The sequence below is a fragment of the Gossypium hirsutum genome, chromosome A03 (assembly GCF_007990345.1).
Source record: "Gossypium hirsutum isolate 1008001.06 chromosome A03, Gossypium_hirsutum_v2.1, whole genome shotgun sequence".
Taxonomy (NCBI): domain Eukaryota; kingdom Viridiplantae; phylum Streptophyta; class Magnoliopsida; order Malvales; family Malvaceae; genus Gossypium; species Gossypium hirsutum.
In genome coordinates this window covers 83,760,499-83,782,628 of record NC_053426.1, presented here as the reverse complement: position 1 = coordinate 83,782,628, position 22,130 = coordinate 83,760,499, and the positions used below count along the sequence as shown (strand labels likewise).

General features: G+C 37.6%; 1 non-coding gene across 1 annotated transcript; it reads right to left on the bottom strand.

Moving 5' to 3' along the window:
* Positions 1–12,553: 12,553 nt before the first annotated feature.
* LOC121227213 (small nucleolar RNA R71) lies at positions 12,554–12,660 on the bottom strand. The gene has a single exon (XR_005924851.1). It is a non-coding gene; the product is annotated as a small nucleolar RNA R71 (small nucleolar RNA).
* Between the last annotated feature and the right edge of the window lie 9,470 nt (positions 12,661–22,130).

Below are 22,130 nucleotides of genomic sequence, written 5' to 3'. Positions count from 1 at the left end.
TGGAGGACACAGCCTCTAGCCACGAGCGTGTGCCTCGGCCGTGTGCCCTAAATTGGATGCTGACGTCAGAAATAGAATGTCAAGGTTTTTAGACACGCGCGTGTCATGGTCCGTGTCATGGCCGTGTGAGGGACACGGGCCATAGACATGGGCGTGTGTCAGGCCGTTTGAAAACCCCTGTAGGTTTGAATTTAGATTTTAATTCACACGGGCATGGGACACGGGCGTGTCCCTAAATGTTTAGGTTGTGTGTGTCACCTGGGCCATCAGCACGGCCATGTTGTTACGACCACATGGGCGTGTGCCCTGTTTCAAGAATTACTTTTATAAATTCAGTTTAAAGATCCGAGTTGGTTTCAAGTGGTTTCCAACGAATGTTTGAGGCCACATAAGCCCGTATTAAGAAGATTAAACAAAGTTTGAAAAAATTTAAATTTGGTCAAGTCTTGATGACTCGAAAAGGTTAAAATGCATGTGTTAAGTGAGCTGATGCCTCGCATCCCGTTCCGATGTAGGGTTCAGGTGTGGGGTGTTACATTTAGTGGTATCAGAGCTATGGTTTAGTCAGCTCTAGGACTAACCTAGCATGAGTACGAGTCTAACTATACATGCCATAATTGTATAATGATAGTGTGACGACTCCTAACGAGATAAATTGTGTTTTTATTATGTAGCTACGGCGGTTGATGTGGAGAGTAATGTGCTAGCTCCCGCCGAAGGGACCGCGCCAGTATATAGTGGGCCCGTGACAATGAGTCAGGGCAGAAGAGCTAGGGAAGCTTACCTCCATATGATGGATGCGTGTTACTCAGAGTTTATTCGAGTGAATCCGAATACTCCACCTCCCCCACCTCCCTCAATTCCTCAACCCGTTCATATAGCTCCTCAAGGAGTATAGATGGCTAGGAGAGAGAAACCTCCACTAGACAGAATTCGTAAACATAAGATCGAAGAATTTTGAGAAAATATCGATGATGACTCAGAAATGGCTGATTTTTGGTTGGAAAATACCATCAAAGTATTTGATGAATTATTGTGCATGTCAGAAGAGTGTATGAAGCGTGTAGTGTCACCCCTACGAGATTCGGCTTACCAATGGTGGAATACTCTTATGTCAGTCGTACCGAGAGAGTGGATAACGTGGGAATTCTTTCAAGAAGAGTTCCGAAAGAAGTATATTAGCCAAAGGTTTGTAGGCTAGAAAAAGAAGCAGTTTTTAGAGCTGAAGCAAGGCCGTAGAATGGTGACGGAGTACGAGCATGAGTTTGTGAGACTCAGCAAATATGCACGGGAGTGCATATCTACGGAAGCCATCATGTGCAAAAGGTTTGAAGATGGTTTGAATGAAGATATCCATCTTTTAGTTGGCATCTTAGAATTGAGGGAATATGTGGTGCTTGTAGAAAGAGCATGTAAGGCTGAGGAGTTGGCTAAAGAGAAGAGAAGAGCTGACATTGAGTCTCGAGACTCAAGGAAAAGACAGTTGAGGAAATCACAGTAGACCTCATCTAAGAGATCGAGAGAGTTTCCTACCTGATCGAACGCGTCAGTAGGAGTCTTAAATAAGAGCAAGAACAAGTAGAATACGGCTTCTAAAGCCCAAACCACTTCTATCGTGAGTGTCGGTAGTGCTCAGCCAAATAGGCTGAAATGTTCGCAATGTGGTAGGCATCATTTCGGTGAGTGCCGAGGGAACGAGAGGGGTTGCTTCAAATGTGGATCGCTAGACCACTTCATCCGAAACAATCCCGAATTAGAAGATAAAGAGAAAAAGCAAGATGTGGGGGCTAATAATGCTCCTTCAAAGCGTAGACCACATTAGAACCCTAGAAGTAGGGCTAACAGTAGAGGTGCACCAAGAGATGTTGCAGTGAGGTCCGAGGGCAGAGCGCCTGCAAGGACCTATGCGATATGTGCCCGTGAAGAGGCAGAGTCTCCTAATGTGATCATGGGTACCTTTTCTGTCCATGATATACCTATTGTTGCTTTAATTAGTCCAGGGTCTACCAACTCTTATATCTGTATGGAATTGATACCTCGTATGAACATGATAGTAGAGTCTACCGAATTTGTGATAAAAGTGTCGAACCCTTTAGGCAGACATTTTTTAGTGGACCAAGTGTGTAGAAATTGTTCTTTGACAATTAGAGGTCACTGTTTTCTGGCTAACTTGATGTTATTTTCATTTAATGAATTTGATGTAATCCTTGGGATGGATTGGTTGACTTCTCATAGTGTTGTAGTGGACTGTGGAAGAAAAGTTATTGAGTTGAAGTGTGGAACTGGGGATGTTCTTCGGGTTGAATTGAATAGAACGGATAACTTACCTGTGGTGATATTATTCATGTCGGCAATGAGATGTTTGAGAAAAGGGTATGAGGGTTATCTTGCTTTTGTGCTGAATACTCAAGTGTCTAAGTCAAAAATTGAATCGATACCAGTGTTTTGTGAGTTTACAGATGTGTTTCCGGAGGAATTACCAGGATTACCTCCTGTGAGGGAAGTTGAATTTGGAATTGAGTTAGTCCCCGGTACGGCACCCATCTCAATTGCTCTGTATACAGTGGCTCCTACAGAGTTAAAGGAGTTGAAACTACAACTACAAGAGTTAACTGACAAGGGTTTTGCAAGAACGAGATTTTTCCCGCGGGGTGCCTCGATACTTTTTGTGAAATAGAAAGACGGGTCGATGAGGTTATGTATAGACTACAGACAACTTAACAAGGTGATAGTGAAAAACAAGTATCCCTTGCCAAGGATCGATGATTTGTTCGATCAGTTGAAGGGAGCTACCGTGTTTTGTAAGATCGACTTAAGGGTACATAGGCATGTGAGGCTATTTCAAAGGGTACATAGCCTGGCACACGGGCGTCTAGCTTGGCCATGTGACCCAAGTTAGAAAGTTACATGGGCATGAACACGGGCATATGTCTCGGCCGTGTGGCCCCTGCAATTTGCAAATTTTCATCTTTTTTCTTAAAAATTTTATATGTTTCTGATTTAGTCCCAACTTGTTTCTAATGTGCTTTTAGGGCCTCAAGGGCTCGTATAAGGGACAATATGAATGATATTAATTTATTTTGCTATGATTGATGTTGAGTTATTAAATGATTAAAATTTTTGGTAGTTTTGAAATGTAAACTCTGGTAATACTCCGTAACCCTATTCTGACGATGGACTAGGGTTAGGGGTGTTACATTTTCAAATGAATTATGTTCATGTACACATAGCTTACCTTGTGTTAATTCAAGTGAATTATGTTTGAACGAATTAACATATGTTGTTAATGGTGCTTAGGCTTGTACCCCCAACCGGTCCCTGTAGCTCCTCAAGCTTTGGAGCCAGTACGAGTCAGAAACCCTCTAGTTGATAAAATTCGTAAATATGGGGCTGAAGAGTTTAGAGGTACATCCAAAGATGATCCGAAAAGAGCCGAGTTCTAGTTAGAAAGCATGGTGAGAGTTTTCGACATCATGTACATGGTTGTGTGACCCCTACAGTTCAAAATTTTTAACTTTTTCCTAAACTTTCCAAATGTTACCAATTTAGTCCCGGATTATATCTAAAGTATTTTTAGGTCCTCGAGGCTCAATTAAAGGATAATATGTATGTGAATGAGTGTTTTATATCATGATATGTCAATGTATGATTGAATGTTCAAATTTTACGGTAATGCTCTGTAACCCTATTCCGATAACAGATATGAGCCAGGCTGTGTGAATGGCCCTAGGCCATGTAACATTCGAAATAGGGACACACAGCCATGTCCCAGCCCCGTGTCCTCACCCGTGTAACTCACTGAGTAGGGTTACAATGCCATGTATCACACCCATGTGCCAGGCCGTGTAACTCTGAGTTGCTCCACACACCCATGTGCTAGGACGTGTGTTAGGCCATGTAACTCACTGATGTGCACCCCTTGAAATTCTCAAATGGCACACAACCGTGTCACCAGGCTGTGTACCATACACAGCTGAGTCATACGCCCATGTCCCAAGCCATGTGAACATAAAATTTACCTAAAATCAAACGATTTCAAGACCATTTCATGCATAAGCATTCAATCCAATTATGCACACTTTCAAAGGGTCAAAAAATCATCCAAGAACACCAATAAATTCCATTTACAAGACCCTAATTCACCAATATGTAATTCAAAGGCATCATAATAAGCATCCAATACATCACTTACCTAAACATGTTCACATGCCTCATTTCATGCATACAAACCTAGTCTATTTAGGTACATAAACATAACACATTTAACCATTTCAAAACAATTTAAAACACACCATAAGAGCCATGTTTACATGCCTTAACAAGAAACCAAAATGAAAACATTTGGTAAACATAAAATTATAGCAATAAAACATAATCTTTAAGACCTAAACATATCAAAGCACCATTACACAACATCATATACATTTCAACTACATTTTCATCTATATATACATGCCACTACCCTAGGAGATACAAAAACTACCAATTTATATGGATAGTGTGAGCCGGTTGAATGATCCGTCCAAAATGTCAGCAACGATTATCTACAAAACAATCCATAAAGAACTTATAAGATTAGTAAGGACATAGTATAATGTTTAATCAAAATACAATTGAATACAATTTCTATACCATATAATTCAAAGTTACCGGAGTATAAATAGGGGCACGTAAGTGCACTCAGGGTTACTGAAGTACAAATAGGGGCACGTATGTGCATTCAGGGGTACCAAAGTTCAAACAGGGAAACGTATGTGCTTTCATTCAATAGTTAATTATAAAAATTTAATTAAAGAACTATAATATAAGAAGACAAGTAGAAATTCATTTACATATTGAAACACCATGAACTTACCAACTATTTAATGTCAATCAAAACGTTGGGACTAATCCGTTATTTTTCCTTTTCCTCGGTTATTGTCTTTTTTATCCAAGTTTTGATCTATATAATAATTAAACACAATATTCTAATTCTAACACCCCTTACCCGAGTTTGATGCTGAAACAGGATACAAGGTCTTACCGAACTTAAACACATATATACAAATATTTTCGGGTCATAAAATTTCGCTCAATTTTTAAAACTTTCAAACTTCCTGTTAACGACCCTAACATAGACCTACAAGGTCCAAAACACACTTTGGAAATGGTTCGGGATTATACTAAACACTTTAGAAAACTTTGTAAAATTTCAAAGCAGACAGGGGCACACGCCCGTGTGGAAGGGCAACACACCTGTGTGTCTTCTTAACATGGCCATGTTGAAGGCCCGTGTGGCTCACACGGCCTGAACAGATCAAGACACGCCCGTGTCCCTAGCCTGTGTGAGAAACGGGCCAAAAATGGACAAATTGGGCCTAAATTAGTGTTTCACACGGCCTAGGCATTTCCACACGGGTGATCCACACGTCCGAGTGTGACACACGGGTAGACCACCTGCCCACGTGTAATTTCCTTGTCGACATTAATCCAAGTCAAAATTGCACACGACCTGAGCACTTGCACATGGGTGTGGCAGACGGCTGTGTCCCTGTCAAGCCCAAGTCTAGTTCTACTCGGAAAAGGCTAATTTTGGGCTATTTTGGGCATTCGAAAGTCTATATAAACAACCTAGAAGAGGATTAGGGGGGACGCGCAGAGCTGAAGGTAGAAAATACTCAAGAACATCCATCAGAATCATCTCAGAAGTAGGATCTACATCAAGACTGAAGAATTCCATCCAATTTCCTAAAAGTTCTTTGGGTTTCTTTACGTTTTGTTGTTTTCCAAACTTTGAGATGTTTTCCGTTATTATTATGAACTAAACTCCCTAAATACCTAAGGGAGATAAAACCTAAGACAGATCTTATTATTACATGAGTTAGATGATAAATACTTGTTCTTATTCTTAATTGTGAATGTAACCCTTGCTTTAATATTCCAGGATATTAATTCAAGTTTTTGATGTGCTTATTCAGTGGAGAAAAAGTCCCTGTTTAAGAGTAGATCATTCATAATTAAGTAGAGTTGTATGCAATCCTAGAGATAGGACGACATAAATCTGTCGGATTAGAGTCAAATCTAATAAGGGAATCCATAGATCGAGTTAATGCAACAATAGGGGTTTTAATTAGAGAGAGATTTCAATTAATCAACCTAGAGTCAATTGTTTTTAGTCTTGAGAGAGATATTAACATAAATCAGGGATTTCTACGGATTAAGTCAAGTGAACAAATCGTCTAACTCAAAGGTAATAAGTGAAGTCCAGGTGGATTCTTCCTTATGTATTGTCTTCTTTATCGGTTTTCTAAAAAGTATTTTTCAACCTTAATCTCTGGCGTAATCCTAGTTAATTAGATAATTAGTTTTAGATAAAACATTCTCTTAATTTTTAGGCTAGATAATAAAAAGATAGTAATTACTAGTACTTTTAGTCCTCGTGGATACGATATTTTCGGTCTCATCATAACTATACTATTGTTCGATAGGTGCGCTTGCCTTAAGTCAAATTTTTAGTGAGTTTCATGACCATCAATTTTTTGGCGCCGTTTCCAGGAACTAAGATATTGGGAATGCTTAATTTTTATTACTTTAGCAATTTTTTTATTTTATTTTTATTGCAATTTAGTTTTATTTTTAATTTTGCTTAAATTTATAAATTTTCTTTTATTTACTCATGGTAGGTTTTTATACTTTATGACTAGAAGAAACCCGTCAGGACCTAAACTTTTCGACAGTGAGATCGAAAGCACAGCTCGCAGAAACTGAAGAGAAATAAGGCGAAGCCTACAATACATAGAAGAAGGGAAAGAAGACAATATTCATACCACAACCAAGGAGATGGCTGACAATCAGAATAATCTTTTTGTGACAGCCCAAAATTGACCCTAGTTGGGAAGTGGTTTCGGGACCACAAAACCGAGTCATAAAAATAATTGATTTCCATATTCTATGCTTATTATGTGTGTACATGAGTATGTGGAAGTTTCATTCTCCAATTTTGCCAATTGCATGAGAAATTATTAAATAGGGATTGATATGAGACATGGTGAAAATATGATAGGCTAATTTAAAATGGTCTATTAATGCATGTTGTGAAAATGATGGGTTTGCATGTCAAATTACCCAAAATTTGAGCTAGTGGTTGGCCATGCTATGGGTGGAAACATGTTGGGAACATGTTGGCCTAGTGAGGTATGTAGGAAAAAAATAAAATAAGGGGCATGGGCATAAAATAATGAAAAGGAGTATGATGAATAAAAAAAAAAATGTGTGTAGTTGTTTCCCCCCCCCCATTGCCGTGAGCTAAAGAAAAGAAAGGAGAAAATTTTTGTTCATCCTTTCTCATCTTCATTTAGCCGAAACTAGAAAGAAAAAAACAAAGAAAAAAAAATGCTCATCCTTTGGTTCATCCTTGGCCAAAAATTTTAAGGAGGAAGGAAGAAGAAAGGTTGAAGAGGTTCGGCCATGCATGTAGCTAGGCTAAGGTATGTTTGATGATGTTCCATGAGATGCATGCATGTTTTAGTTGTTAGCTTGAGTTCTACCTAGCCCATGGTCTAAATCCTGCTATGTGATGGAAATGACACTCGGCCATGGATGCATCATTCTTGGTTGATGTTTGATGTTGTGGTGATGAGGCATGAGGATGAGTTAAGATTCGGCCTAGGTGGAGTTTGTGTTAATGCCATTGCAGGTTAAATCTTTAAGCTTGGTTAATTTGGACATTCGGCTATTCTCATGACACTAGATACAAGGGTATGAAAGGTTATCTATATATATATAAGTTTAATTTATTCAGGGTAACTTGGCATGTGGATTGGATATATGTTAGTTAATACATGCATTTGGAGTTGATGTGTTAAATAATTAGGTATACGGGTTGGTTTCATTATTGAGTATAAGGGCTAAGTGTTTTAAATTGCCTTTGATGTATACATGCTTATATTGAAATATTAAGGCTATGTTAGCCAATTGAGGGTTTCGGCCAAGATATTCAAATAGATTGGTGTGAATGTTTGAGTGATGAATTTGACTCTTGTGTCGAGTTGGGATGATATGTGTATTTATATAAAACTAAATGATGCTAAATAAATTCGATTATGCATGGTATTGAGCTAGTATCATGTTCGTTGGTACATGAGTAGAGCATATGTCTGATGTTTAATATCTAGTTAATAACATCTTTTGTACTTAGTTGTATGGTATACATGTATTAAATCGAATCGCTAAATTGATAAGTTATTTAATAAAATCTACTTGTTGAATCAAGCTCAAGAGCCAAGAGGGTCAAAATCTGATAAAGGAAAGGAAAAAGTGATCGAGTAGTCTATCCACAACTATTCAAAATATTCGAGGTAAGTTTTAAGTATTAAAGGCTATAATGTGATTGAGTATGATATGTTAAGCACATATTAAAAGAATCATAACTCTATTGTAAATCTTTATGCATATAGCCTAATGGTTATTATGAAGTATAGGTAAGTTATTGATATGATATGTTGCCAAATGGATGTGATATTATGAAGTGCTGAAAGGATATGTCAGAAGAGTAAAATTGTGATAAACCTGCTCAGGACAGCAGCAGTAACATGAATTTAGAAAATCACCATAAATTCATGGATTTGAATTAGAGGCTGAATGAGACATGAAATTAAAGCTTAATGAGTCTAGTTTCTTATAAAAGAAACCGTGTAAGCAAAGGAATTTCTGATAATGAGAAATTTGATTCGTAGTGAAGAGTGGTCAGATTTGTCAAGCAGTGAAACAGGGGAAAACTTTAAGAAAAATCTGGTATTGATTGGCTCAAACACGGGATCGAGGAACCTACTTGGGAAACCGAGAGCTCGATGAAAGAACGATACCCAAACCTATTTACCGGTAAGATTTTCGGGGACAAAAATTTCTTAAGTGGGGGAGAGTTGTGACAGCCCAAAATTGACCCTAGTCGGGAAGTGGTTTCAGGACCACAAAACCGAGTCATAAAAATAATTGATTTCCATATTCTATGCTTATTATGTGTGTACATGAGTATGTGGAAGTTTCATTCTCCAATTTTGCCAATTGCATGAGAAATTATTAAATAGGGATTGATATGAGACATGGTGAAAATATGATAGGCTAATTTAAAATGGTCTATTAATGCATGTTGTGAAAATGATGGGTTTGCATGTCAAATTACCCAAAATTTGAGCTAGTGGTTGGCCATGCTATGGGTGGAAACATGTTGGGAACATGTTGGCCTAGTGAGGTATGTAGGAAAAAAATAAAATAAGGGGCATGGGCATAAAATAATGAAAAGGAGTATGATGAATACAAAAAAAAAATGTGTGTAGTTGTTTCCCCCCCCCATTGCCGTGAGCTAAAGAAAAGAAAGGAGAAAATTTTTGTTCATCCTTTCTCATCTTCATTTAGCCGAAACTAGAAAGAAAAAAACAAAGAAAAAAAAATGCTCATCCTTTGGTTCATCCTTGGCCAAAAATTTTAAGGAGGAAGGAAGAAGAAAGGTTGAAGAGGTTCGGCCATGCATGTAGCTAGGCTAAGGTATGTTTGATGATGTTCCATGAGATGCATGCATGTTTTAGTTGTTAGCTTGAGTTCTACCTAGCCCATGGTCTAAATCTTGCTATGTGATGGAAATGACACTCGGCCATGGATGCATCATTCTTGGTTGATGTTTGATGTTGTGGTGATGAGGCATGAGGATGAGTTAAGATTCGGCCTAGGTGGAGTTTGTGTTAATGCCATTGCATGCTAAATATGAAGCTTGTTAATGATGCATGTGATGGTGGTTTGATGATTCTTGAACCTCCTTTTTAGCATTTTTGAGTGAGCACATATGTGCATTGGTTGCTAAATGGAGAAGAATCGGCTAGCAAGTTGTGTGCTAAGGCCGAATATAACTTTTGCATGTTAATGAGCAATGCATGTGTTAAATTGATGGAAAGGGAGAGGATGCTTTACTAGTGTGTATATGTGTGTATTAGCCAAGTTTTGAACTTGAAACAAAAGGGTGTTTAGTCAATACAAGTGACCATACTTGTAGAATGTATTAAGTGTTGAAATCGGCCCCAAAATAGACATGCATATTCGGCCAAGGGGGAAAATTAGCTAAAATGTTGAGTTTGATTCATGATTCCGTACATATGTGACTTTAATGTCTAATGTATAAATATGGGCTAAGTGCCTTGTGTTCCTCTTTTCGATGCTCAAATGATTAAATCAATTTATTTGTTTAATTAAGCTCAAGAGAAAGGGGAACTAAATCCGATAAAGGGAAGGAAAAAGTGGTCAAATAGCTATCGGAATCGTTCGACAACACCCGAGGTAAGTTCTTGAGTAAAAGAGCTTAAATTATGATGTGATTAGATCATGTTTTAAGCAAATTAAAATCATGCTCTTTGTGTGGCTATTGAGCCGAATTTGCAAGAATGATAAATGTCTTGTGTTTGTGTTTTGCTAACGAAAATGAAATACGAATGGGCCATGATTTATTGTTAAATGTGCATGGTTATTTGAATGATGTCCGGGCTAAGTCCCGAAGGCTTGTGCTAAGTGACAATATCCGGACTAAGATCCGAAGGCATTTGTGCGAGATACAAATTTCGGGCTAAGCCCGAAGGCATTTGTGCGAGATACTAATTCCGGGCTAAGCCCGAAGGCATTTGTGCGAGATACTAATTCCGGGCTAAGCCCGAAGGCATTTGTGCGAGTTATTAAATCCGGGTTAAGTCCCGAAGGCATTTGTGCGAGTTAATATAACCGGGCTATGTCCCGAAGGCATTTGAACGAGGAGCTATATCCGGTTAAATTCCGAAGGTACGTGATTTGGGAATGAATGAACTTGCTGTAAAATTCCAGTTAATACTCTCGAAACACCCCAACATTGAGGTATGTTTCGTATGTGCTTGAATTTAGTTGAGCCCTTACAAATAAGTATTCGCTCAGTTGATAAACGAGCTACCGGCCTTTGGCTGAGTTGATCTTTTGTGTATGTACATAAGGGTTGATAATGTGAAGCAAGTACGATATCGTAAATTTGTGCATATGAAATTATCCGTTTAGCTATATGAATGCTATACTTTTGTTGTGCTGGAATTCCTTGCTCAAAACTTACTAAGCATAAATTGCTTACTCCGTTTCATTGCTCCTCTGTTTTATAGATTTGGTTCTCCAACTATCGGACTCGGGATCTTGAGGTCAAAGTCGCCCACACTATCAAAGCCCCCTTTTGGTACAATTTTGGTTGAACTTCGAAATGGCATGTATAGGACTACCCGTTTGTTGTGGGTCGTGGACCCTTTGGACATGTATAAATTTTGGATAGCCATGCGAAAATGGCTTATATGTGTTTGAGTATATTATTATAATCATTTGGTGTGGATATGCTTGACAAGGATTGGCCATGGGGATGGTTAATCACTTTCATAAATTGTGCTATTTATGCAAAAAGGGCTAGTTGAATCATGGAAACCATGAAATAGGTAAAGTCTACCTTAAAGGCAGATGCTGACAGCAGCAGTGATGTAGATTTGGAAAATCACTAAAATAGTAGGAAGGGAATTAAATAGTGAATAAATTATTTAAACAAACCTTGATGAATCTACTTTCATAGGAAAGTAACGAAACAATCATACGGATAGTATGTTAAGAGATATTCAGGTTCTTGTGAGACAGGGCCAGAACGGTTTCTGGATTTCCTGTTCCGACTTTGGAAATTCATTACAAATTAACCAGAGATAATTAGGAGTCATACCATATATGGATAGATTCCTCTCTGAGTCTAGTTTCTATAGAAACAAACGGCATCAGTATTGGAGCCCTGTACAAGGAGATATCCAAGTCGTAATGGGAAAAGGTCAGGGTAGTCGATCCCTGTAACATGGGAGACTTTGACTAATAAACTGTACTAATTGGCCCGACCAAAAATTCTAGAAAAAAATATGTAGATGTACATATGAGTCTAATTTCAGCAAAAAATCACGAAACTGATTTTCGAGTTGTGAAACTCAAGATATGATTTTTAAAGCGACTAGTACGCAGATTGTCAGCTTGTCTGGGAAATGTCGAATAAGTGGTTTGAAGTCTGTTAACACCTCGTGTTCGACTCCGGCGACGGTATCGGGTTCGGGGCGTTACACTTTTACCTCCTATGGTTGCTGCAAATCTAGTAGATCAGAATCATGCTCCTCGTACTATGTATGATTATGCTAAACCTACTTTAACAAGAACTGAATCGAGTATAGTTAGGCCTGCTGTTGCTGTAAATAATTTTGAACTGAAACCTAACACGATTCAAATGATACAACAATTTGTTCGGTTTGATGGTTTACAGGACGAGGATCCAAACACTCATTTAGCAAATTTACTGGAATTCTACGACACTTTTAAGATCAATGGCATTTCTAACAATGTCATTCGCCTTCATTTATTTCCCTTTTCGTTAAGGAATAAGGCTAAACAATGGTTGAACTCGTTACCATGAGGGTCAATCACCACTTGGGAACAAATCACCACTTGGGAACAAATGACCAAAAAAATTTTACTTAAATATTTTCAGCTGGCTAAAATAGCTAAATTAAGGAATGATATCTCTTCTTTTGTGCAGATGGATTTAGAAACTCTTTATGACATATGGGAGAGACACAAAGACTTGTTGAGAAGGTGCCCTCACAATGGGTTACCTCTATGGTTGCAGGTTCAAACTTTTTACAACGGTTTGAATCCCTCGACTAGACAGATGATTGACGCAGCTGCTGGTGGGACTTTAAACAACAAAACACCTGAAGAGGCTTATAAGTTCATAAAAGAGATGTCACTGAATAATTATCAGTGGCAAGTCATGAGGACAAAGTCGACAAAAGCAGCCAGTATTTTTAACGTCGATTCGATTGCTATGCTTTCCAATCAGGTAGAAATTTAGAATAGAAAAATTGATGGTTTACTTGGTTCTACGTAGGTACATCCAGTAATGCAGTGCGATGCAAGTGGAGGTGGATTAAACAATTTAGAATATCCATCCTATGGCCCCAACATGGAGAACGAGCAATTGAACTATATGGGTAATAATCCTCTACCTCAAAATAATCCTTATAGTAACACTTACAATGCAGGTTGGAGGAACCACCCAAATTTCTAGTGCGGTGGTCAAGGAAATCAAAGACCACAACATCCTCCAGGTTTTCAACAACCATCTTACCGATAAGATAAGAAACTGAACCTTGAAAAGATGATCACAAAATTCATCTCGATGTCAAAAACTCATTTTCAGCATACCGAAACAGCACTTAAGAATCAACAAGCGTCGATCCAAGGGCTCGAAACTCAAATTGGACAGCTTGCTAAGTTTATTTCTGAAAACCACAAGGTAGCCTACCAAGTAACACTGAAACTAACCCAAGGGAACAACTTCATGTGATTACTGTTCGAGATGAAGAAGGGTTAGTTGAACCTGAACCAGAACCGAAGCAAAGACTTTTGGTAAGTAACAGTAAGAATGAGATGAACCACAGTAAGTAGAAACTGGTAAGTAAAGAGTGTAAACCTCGTGTGCCATACCCCAATGCGACAAGGAAAGACCACACAGAAAAACAATTCGGTAAATTCCTTAAATTATTAAAAAATTACATATTAACATACCGTTTATTAAAGCTCTTTCGTAGATACCAAACACAATGAAATTTTTAAAGCAGCTCTTGGCTAATAAACGAAAGTTAGATGATGCGTCGCATATGGAATTAAATGTAGTTTGCTCAGCCATCTTACAAAATAGGCTACCCAAAAAACTGAAGGATCCAGGGAGTTTTACTATTCCTTATTTAATTGGTAGTTTAAATATTAAGAATGCATTGGCTGATCTACGGGCAAGTATTAATGTCATGCCCTATAAAATGTTTCAACAACTAGGTCTTGGGAAGCCCAAACAAACTAGGATGAGCATTCAATTATCGAATAAAACAATTAAATTTTCTAGGGGTATTATTGAAGACGTGTTTGACAAAATTGACAAATTTATATTCCCAGTTGACTTTGTTATTCTAGACATGGATGAGGATAGTGACGTACCTTTAATTTTAGGAAGGCACCTTTTACCAACCGCTAGAACTATCATTGACGTTGGCACAGTTGAATTGATACTTCGTGTAGGAGATGACACGATTAAACTTCAAGCTCGTGATTCTACTAAAATATCTAGTAATCGAGCTGATTGTTTAAGTTCTGATAATTTGAGTAATATTACAACTCAAACTTCTTTGCAGGAGTCCCCTAGGAAGAACGTGATGCAGCTTCATTCTAATTCGTGCCACAAAAACAATGTAACTCATGAAGAACGAAGGCTTCAGATCGATGAATTAGACGAATGGCGAACACATATCGAGGTAAAACCAAAAGTACACGATGAATCAAAGCGATACCATGATGAGCGTAGGGATGAAACAAAGAAATTCAAGGTTAGAGATAAAGTATTGTTAAATGAAAAAGATCCTCGAATTGCTACTTCAGAGTACAAAACAAATGGAGCGATTCCCTTCAAGGTACTAAAAACCTTCCTACACGGTACAGTCGAGGTAACGCACACTAAATTCGGAACTTTTAAGGTAAATAATACTCGACTCAGACCTTATTTTGATAAAATTGATAGCAGAGGTGAGGAGTTTCAACTCCTCAATCCTTCGTAATCACACGAAATTAAGGTAATTCAAGCTTAGACTTTAAATAAGCACTTCTCAGGAGACAACTCGAGCACTAACACCTCAAACTAGTTTATTTTAGCTATTTTTAGTGTTTTTTCTGTGCAAGTATAGTGGCCCACACAGCCTGGAAACACAGTTGTGTCCTTGGCCGTGTGGAAACAGGGCTAAAAATTCCCAAGTATCGAGCCACACGGTCGTGTGAAGCACACGGCCTAGGCAAATGGGCGTGTCCTAGGCCTGTGAAAACTGGAGCAAAATTTTTAAATTTTTAACAAGTTAGAGAGGTAAACGGGTCAGGCACACGGCCTTGTGTTCGAACACACGGGCGTGTGGGATACCACATGGGCGTGGGAGAAGCGAACAACGAAGAACACGACCTTGTGACACAGCCGTGTGAACCACTCAGCCTGGACACACGGGCGTGTCCCCAGGTTGTGTCATGAAGAGACATTAAATTTTTGCGACAAACATGGGCTAAACTCGATCCACACGACCGTGTGCTTTTTTTAAACCCCTCCAAACCCTAACTTTTACTTTTGTCTTCTTCCTCAACTCTCCCAACCCTAGCCGTCACAGACCCCTCCTCCGACCATCGTCGCCCACCACCGATCGCTCTCCCCTTCTTTTCTCTTCTTTCCTTTCTTTTTCTTTCATTCCCTCTTCTTTCCTTCTTTCCTCCTTCTTTCCCTTTCCTTCTTCCCTCATATTTCTTCACCATTTTTATATTAACCACCAACCCATCCCCCCTCGCCGCCTTCTGACCCCGCTATTCTATCTCGTCACCCGTTGACACCGCCGTCCGGCCAACGTCCGATCACCGTCCATCATCGTCAGGTTTCCCTTAATACTCATCATTATTTTATTCCTATTAATTATTTATTTCATTATTAACTTCATTATCCATTATTTGCTACATTACTATTATTTTTATTTAATCAATTTTAGCATTATAGATTTACCCTTTTGATTAGTTTGGGTACTATTTACACTAGTTTACCAAATATTCATTGGCTGACTTCATTATTCCTCATTCTATTACAATTTGTTCCTACCATTAGGTTTAGTCTCTCATTTAGATATCATTACTTATTTTATAATTAGTTTATATTTGCATGATTGGATTTTAGTACACATTGTTTAGGAATAAATTATTATTTAGGATTACTTACACTTTGCATTATAAGCTCTCATTTAAATAATTCGTGATCATTTCCTTATTTACTGAAAAACTCTTGTACTTTTGCAGGTACATTATGACGAACACACGAGGCAAGAAGACTGTCGTCCCCGCTTCAAAAAAGCAAAAAGGTCCCGGTGCAACCTCCTCAAGCGCCTCGACTGAAGCTCGTCACCCTCTGCTTCGATTCTCGTCAGGCCCACAGGATGACTTATTTCAACTTCTTCGAGTACGACCATTAGGAGTGGGCCGTTGTATTGATTGGGCCGCTTTGGAGCAAGTTCACCTTGCTCACCTTGTTTGATTCCATCTCGATACTGCACCGTGGGATCAGTTCTTTGCAATTATCGAGCCCACTTATTCGGAGCTGACCTTGGAGTTTTGCACTATGTTCCATCTACAGCATGTGATGAATACACATGACGAGGCTGGTACTATCATTTTTAGACTCGTGGGACTTGTAAGGCACATGAATGTACCAGAGTTTGGAGCTGCTTTGGGCCTTTACACGGAGGAGTTCATGGCTTTCGAGAATTTTTTACAACTTCACCAGCACATACACTACTCGCCCTCTTCCTGTTGGACCGACCTTACGGTGAGCACTGTTCCCTATGACGCAAGTCGCTCAAAGGCGACTTCTCTTCCACCAGCACTACGTTACATCCATGCTATCTTGGCTCATACCTTGACTGGGAAGAGAGAGAGCACCAGCGTCGTTAGCATTACCGATGCTTACTTCTTACGGAGCATGGCAACTGGCCATGTCTTTGACTTGGCATATTTTATCGCCCTTGCTTTTCGCCACCAAACGTATCGCCATAGGAGGGGTCTCATTTGCCTTGGACCCTACGTGACTCGCCTTGCTCAACACTTCGGCCTCTTCGACACTCCAGAGATGTCATCGACACTCACACTAGTCGGCCAGATGTCTCCTCAAGGAATATCTAGCATGATTCACATGAGGATGATAGAGCGATGCCATGGATTCGACCCACCTTAGTACAGACTCGTTCAGTCCGATGACCAGGATGAGCTAGAGGACATTACTGATGATGTCCCTCCCCCACAGGAGAATCCACCCCCACCACCACCACCGATTCACCGACCTCCTGCTGCCACTTTAACAGATTTATCTGAGCGATTCACTCGCTTTGAGCAGTAGTGCTTCGAGCGATTCGACAACATCTATGCCACTCTTCGACAAATTTGTCACCACCTCCACATCTCTCCTTCAGCACCGTCAACCTATGAGGCATCCAATGATGAGGACCTTTGAGTCCTTTTATTCTATTTTTATTTTTATTTTTATTTTTATTTTTATTACAATTCTATTTTGTCTCTTATTTATTTTTGAAGACTTATGTTTTTTTTGTTTTTTTTAACTATGTTTATCTTTAAAATTATTATTAAATGATCCTTTAATTCTCTTCCACAGTGGTGTTTATTTTCTTATTAGTACCTTAGAATCATGCCTTTCATTCGACTTTGTCTACAATTCTTGCTTTCCCTCCTCCAAAGATTTCATCAAAAAATTCAAGGCAGTTTCACTTCTCTCTCTCTTTTCTGATATTATGCTTCTATTGCTATTATCTATCTTTGTAAATTGAGGACAATGTACATTTTAAGTGTGGGGAGGTTATTTAGGTGATTATCAAAAAATCCCTGAATTTTTATCTTGTTCTCAAATAATTTTCTCATATCATTATTAGAGTGAATTCTAATTGATTTATGATTTTTATGTTTTGAATTAAATCATAGATAACCGTGCATTGGTTGTTTAAACTTTAAAGGATCAAGCATAATAAGTTGACTTTATAGAATTAAAATTGCTAGGTTGTTTCCCTAAATTGAGGTATTATCTTGAAGTTTTGAATTTATAGGATTGACATAAAATACCCATAAATTTCGTGAGATTTGAGCCTTTTAGAGCATATATCTTTCTTGCTCACTGATTGTTTTTATGAGTGCGTCAACATTGATTTTCTATTCTAGAACTTGCATCGATTATACATGTCGAGACCACACCTTTGATTTGACATACTAAAATGATAAAGGCACTTAGGTTTTAACCCATTTACCCCATAAAAAGCCTATCCACATAATTGAACCCTAGTGAACCCTTTTGAGCCTTAACTATTATTTCTTGATTTTTCCCCTTAATATTAACCCACAACTTAACCTTTTTTTGATTCATTAAGAATTTCTCCCTTTTTATTGACTCCCTTTTTATCGAGATTTAATTTTATTAGTTATCTAATTATGTTCGTTCATTCCAGTTGCTGAATTATTTCTTAATATATATTTTCCATTCCTGTTCTTATTCTAAAAACAAAAAAAAATCAGATAGTCATATTCTTCCAATTACATATTGTTCTAAAAGAGCTTAGATAAGTTAAAGTCAGCATATTGAGAAAAGCTCTCATCTTTAGTCTCGGATAGTTCAAATTTTGGCATTTTTTTTGTAATTCAGTGATTAGCTTTAATTTTTCTAAGTTTGGTAATTTATTAAATTAATCTTGATATTAACCCTCTTTTTCAGCCTTTAACCCAAGCCCCATTACAACCCTGTTAAAGACCTTTTGATTTGTGTATCATCTCATTATAGTGGTGGAGATTTGATTTTCATGCAAGCCTATGGTAATAACTTTTCATGTTTTACTATTGAGTGCTTAATTATTGAACCTTAAACACTTTGAGTGATTTGAGTGAATCATTTGTAAGGATGTCAATCTTTACAATTTGGAATTAAAGGTGATTACTTAGATAAAGGGGGATACCTATGATTTTATGATTGAAATGCTCAATTTGGATTGTTTGAAAATTTAATGTTCTTATAGTTACGCTCTAAACGTATGATTACTTGTGGATTATTTCGAACACTATCAATGAGAATTATAAGTTAAGAAGGATTTATTTTATTTGTGAGTTGAGGATTTTGCTTGAGGACAAGCAAATGCTTAAGTGTGGGGATATTTGATAAACCATAATATATACATATTTTTACCCCATGCTTGGCATATTTATGGATGATTTTCCCTTGGTTTCATTGAATTTGATGCTCCTAATCCTTTAATTTCATGTTTATACTCAGGATAGCTTAGGATAGCAAAAAGAGTGAGAAACGGGCCAAAAACAGACAAATTGGGCCTAAATCAATGTTTCACACAGCCTAGGCACTTCCACACGGGTGATCCACACGCCCGTGTGTCATGCCCGTGTTGGTATTAATCAAAGTCAGAATTGCACACGGCCTTAGCACTTGCACACAGGCGTGGCACACGGCCGTGTCCCTGTCGAGCCCAAGTCTAGTTCTACTCGAAAAAGGCTAATTTTGGGCTATTTTGGGCATTCAAAAGTCCATATAAACACCCTAAAAGAGGATTGGGGGGGACGCACAGAGATGAAGGCAGAAAATACTCAAGGACAGCCATCATAATCACCTCAGAAGTAGGATCTACATCAAGACTGAAGAATTCCATCCAATTTACTAGAAGTTCTTTGGGTTTCTTTATGTTTTGTTGTTTTCTAAACTTTGAGATGTTTTCCATTATTATTATGAACTAAACTCCCTAAATACCTAAGGGAGATAAAACCTAAGATGGATCTTATTATTATTTGAGTTATGGGATAAATACTTGTTCTTATTCTTAATTGTGAATTTAACCCTTGCTTTAATATTCCAGGATTTTAATTCAGGTTTTTTATGTGCTTATTCAGTGGAGCAAAAGTCCCTGTTTAAGAGCAGATCATTCATAATTAACCGGAGTTGCATGCAATCCTAGAGATACGACGACATAAATCTGCCAGATTAGAGTCAAATCTAATAAGGGAATCCATAGATCGAGTTAATGCGAGAATAGGGGTTTTAATTAGAAAGAGATTTCAATTAATCAACCTAGAGTCAGTTGTTTTTAGTCTCGAGAGAGATATTAACATAAATCAGGGATTTCTACAGATTAAGCCAAGTGAATAAATCTAACTCAAAGGTAATAATTGAAGTCTAGGTGGATTCTTCCTTGGTTATTGTCTTCTCTATCGGTTTTCTAAAAAGTATTTTTCAACCTTAATCTCTGTCGTAAACCTAGTTAATTAGATAATTAGTTTGAGATAAAAAATTCTCTTAATTTTTAGGCTAGATAATAAAAAGATAGTAATTACTAGTACTTTTAGTCCTCGTGGATACGATATTTTCGATCTCACCACAACTATACTAATGTTCGATAGGTGCGTTTGCCTTAAGTCAAATTTTTAGTTAGTTTCACGACCATCAACCACTCGCAACAAAATCATAACTTTTTTCAATCATGATATAATCTTTAAATCACCCGTTGAACCAGTTGAAAAAATAAATAGATATCCGCTAAGCCTTATACAAAAGGGTAAGATGCCAATGCCATGTCCCAGACATGGTCTTACACTAGCCCACATATCGAGGCTGATGCCATGTCCCAGACATTGTCTTACACTAGCTCTCGTATAAATGTCGATGTCACGCTCCAAACATGGTCTTACACTGGCTCACATATCGAAGCTGATGTCATGTCCCAAATATGGTCTTACACTAACCCACATATCGAGGCCGATGCCATGTCCCAGACATGGTCTTACACTAGCTCTCGTATAAATGCTGATGCCATGCTCCAAGCATGGTCTTTCACTGGCTCACATATCCCTAGTATCACAGCATGGATATCCGATCTATTCCTACGGTTCAACTGAAAATTTTACTACATCAAATTTCGTCATGCAAACTCGTAACAACATCAAACATTTCATGCAATGTCAATAATTTAATGCATAATAACAATAGAATTGTAATATTTACGTGCAACTTACCTCGGTATACAAAAAGTGGGCGACTAGATTGAATTAGTCTACTAGCTTGGTCTTCCCCCGTTCTAGGTCCGGATTTCGTATTTCTTGATCTAAAATAATAAAATTCACTAATTTAATCATCACATTAATTAAGACATTTCATAATTCATATTTTGGCAAAATGACCTTTTTGCCCTAAGACTTCTACAAAAATTACGATTTTGCCCTTAGGCTCGTAAAACTATTTTCATCAAATTTTCACATTAACCAAGCCTAGCTGAAACTACTTTAAGCCTATAGCATTTCACAATTTCAATTATTTCACACATTTGCAACCTATTTTATAAACTTCAGAAAATGGTCATCTTAGGTGTTTTCATGAAAACCCTTTTCACAAAAGTTGTTTATTTAACAACCAAGATTCATTTTCTTCCATAAAAATTTAGCAAACAACATGAATATTCTCATGGCAAAACCCTAGACTTTAGACCATTTTGCAAAATAGTCGCCTCATTAGCTAGATTAAGCTATAAGGGTTCCAAAAACACAAAAATCAACAAAAATGACCATCAAAATCATTTACTTGCAAAGGGTAGAAGTTGTTGAAATTTTGAGCTCTCAAAAACACCCTCTTTGCTAAAAATTTCGGTGGAGAGGAAAGGAGAATGAAAAAAAAATAGTAGCTAGCCTTTAGGTTAATATTTTATCATCAATTTAGTCACCTAACCTTTGACCATTCCATGAATTAAGGCTCCATGTCCAGCCACTAATAAGTTTGTGGTTTATTTACTCACTAAGAACCTCTAATTTAAGGTTATCTAGCTATATGACACTTCTAATTAGTAGAACACAAAGTTTACCTTTTATGCGATTTAGTCCTTTTTCAAAATTCAGCAAGCAATCGCTAAAATTAATTCACCAAAAATTTCAAACACTCATATAATCATGCTATAACACAAAAAAATAATATTAAGATAATTTCTCTAGCCTCAGATTTGTGGTTTCGAAACCACTGTTCTAACTAGGCCCCAAATAGGGCTGTTACACTAATCTCAAACACATCTCACATTCTATTCAATGCATATGACCCTTATCTTTTCATTAATTACAAATTTTCTCTAAACTTTTATAACTTTTATAATTTAGTCCTTTAACCCAAAAATCATCAAATTGACCATTTTCCACAAATCAAATTATACCGAATATTCTAGGCCTTTCAATTGTCCCTATTATTCATCAAATTCACTATCAAACCTTGAAATTTTGACATTTTAACAATTTAATCCTTAAACCAAATCTAACAAAAATCACTTCACAAAACAACCAAATACTGTAATCAAAACTTCATACATATAGTTATCACAAACAACCAAGATTCATTAATGGTAACTTCCAAAATTTTTAAGAGATTCAAAAACGAAGGTAAAGGCTAGTTGGACCTAGTTGTAACGATCTCAAAAACATAA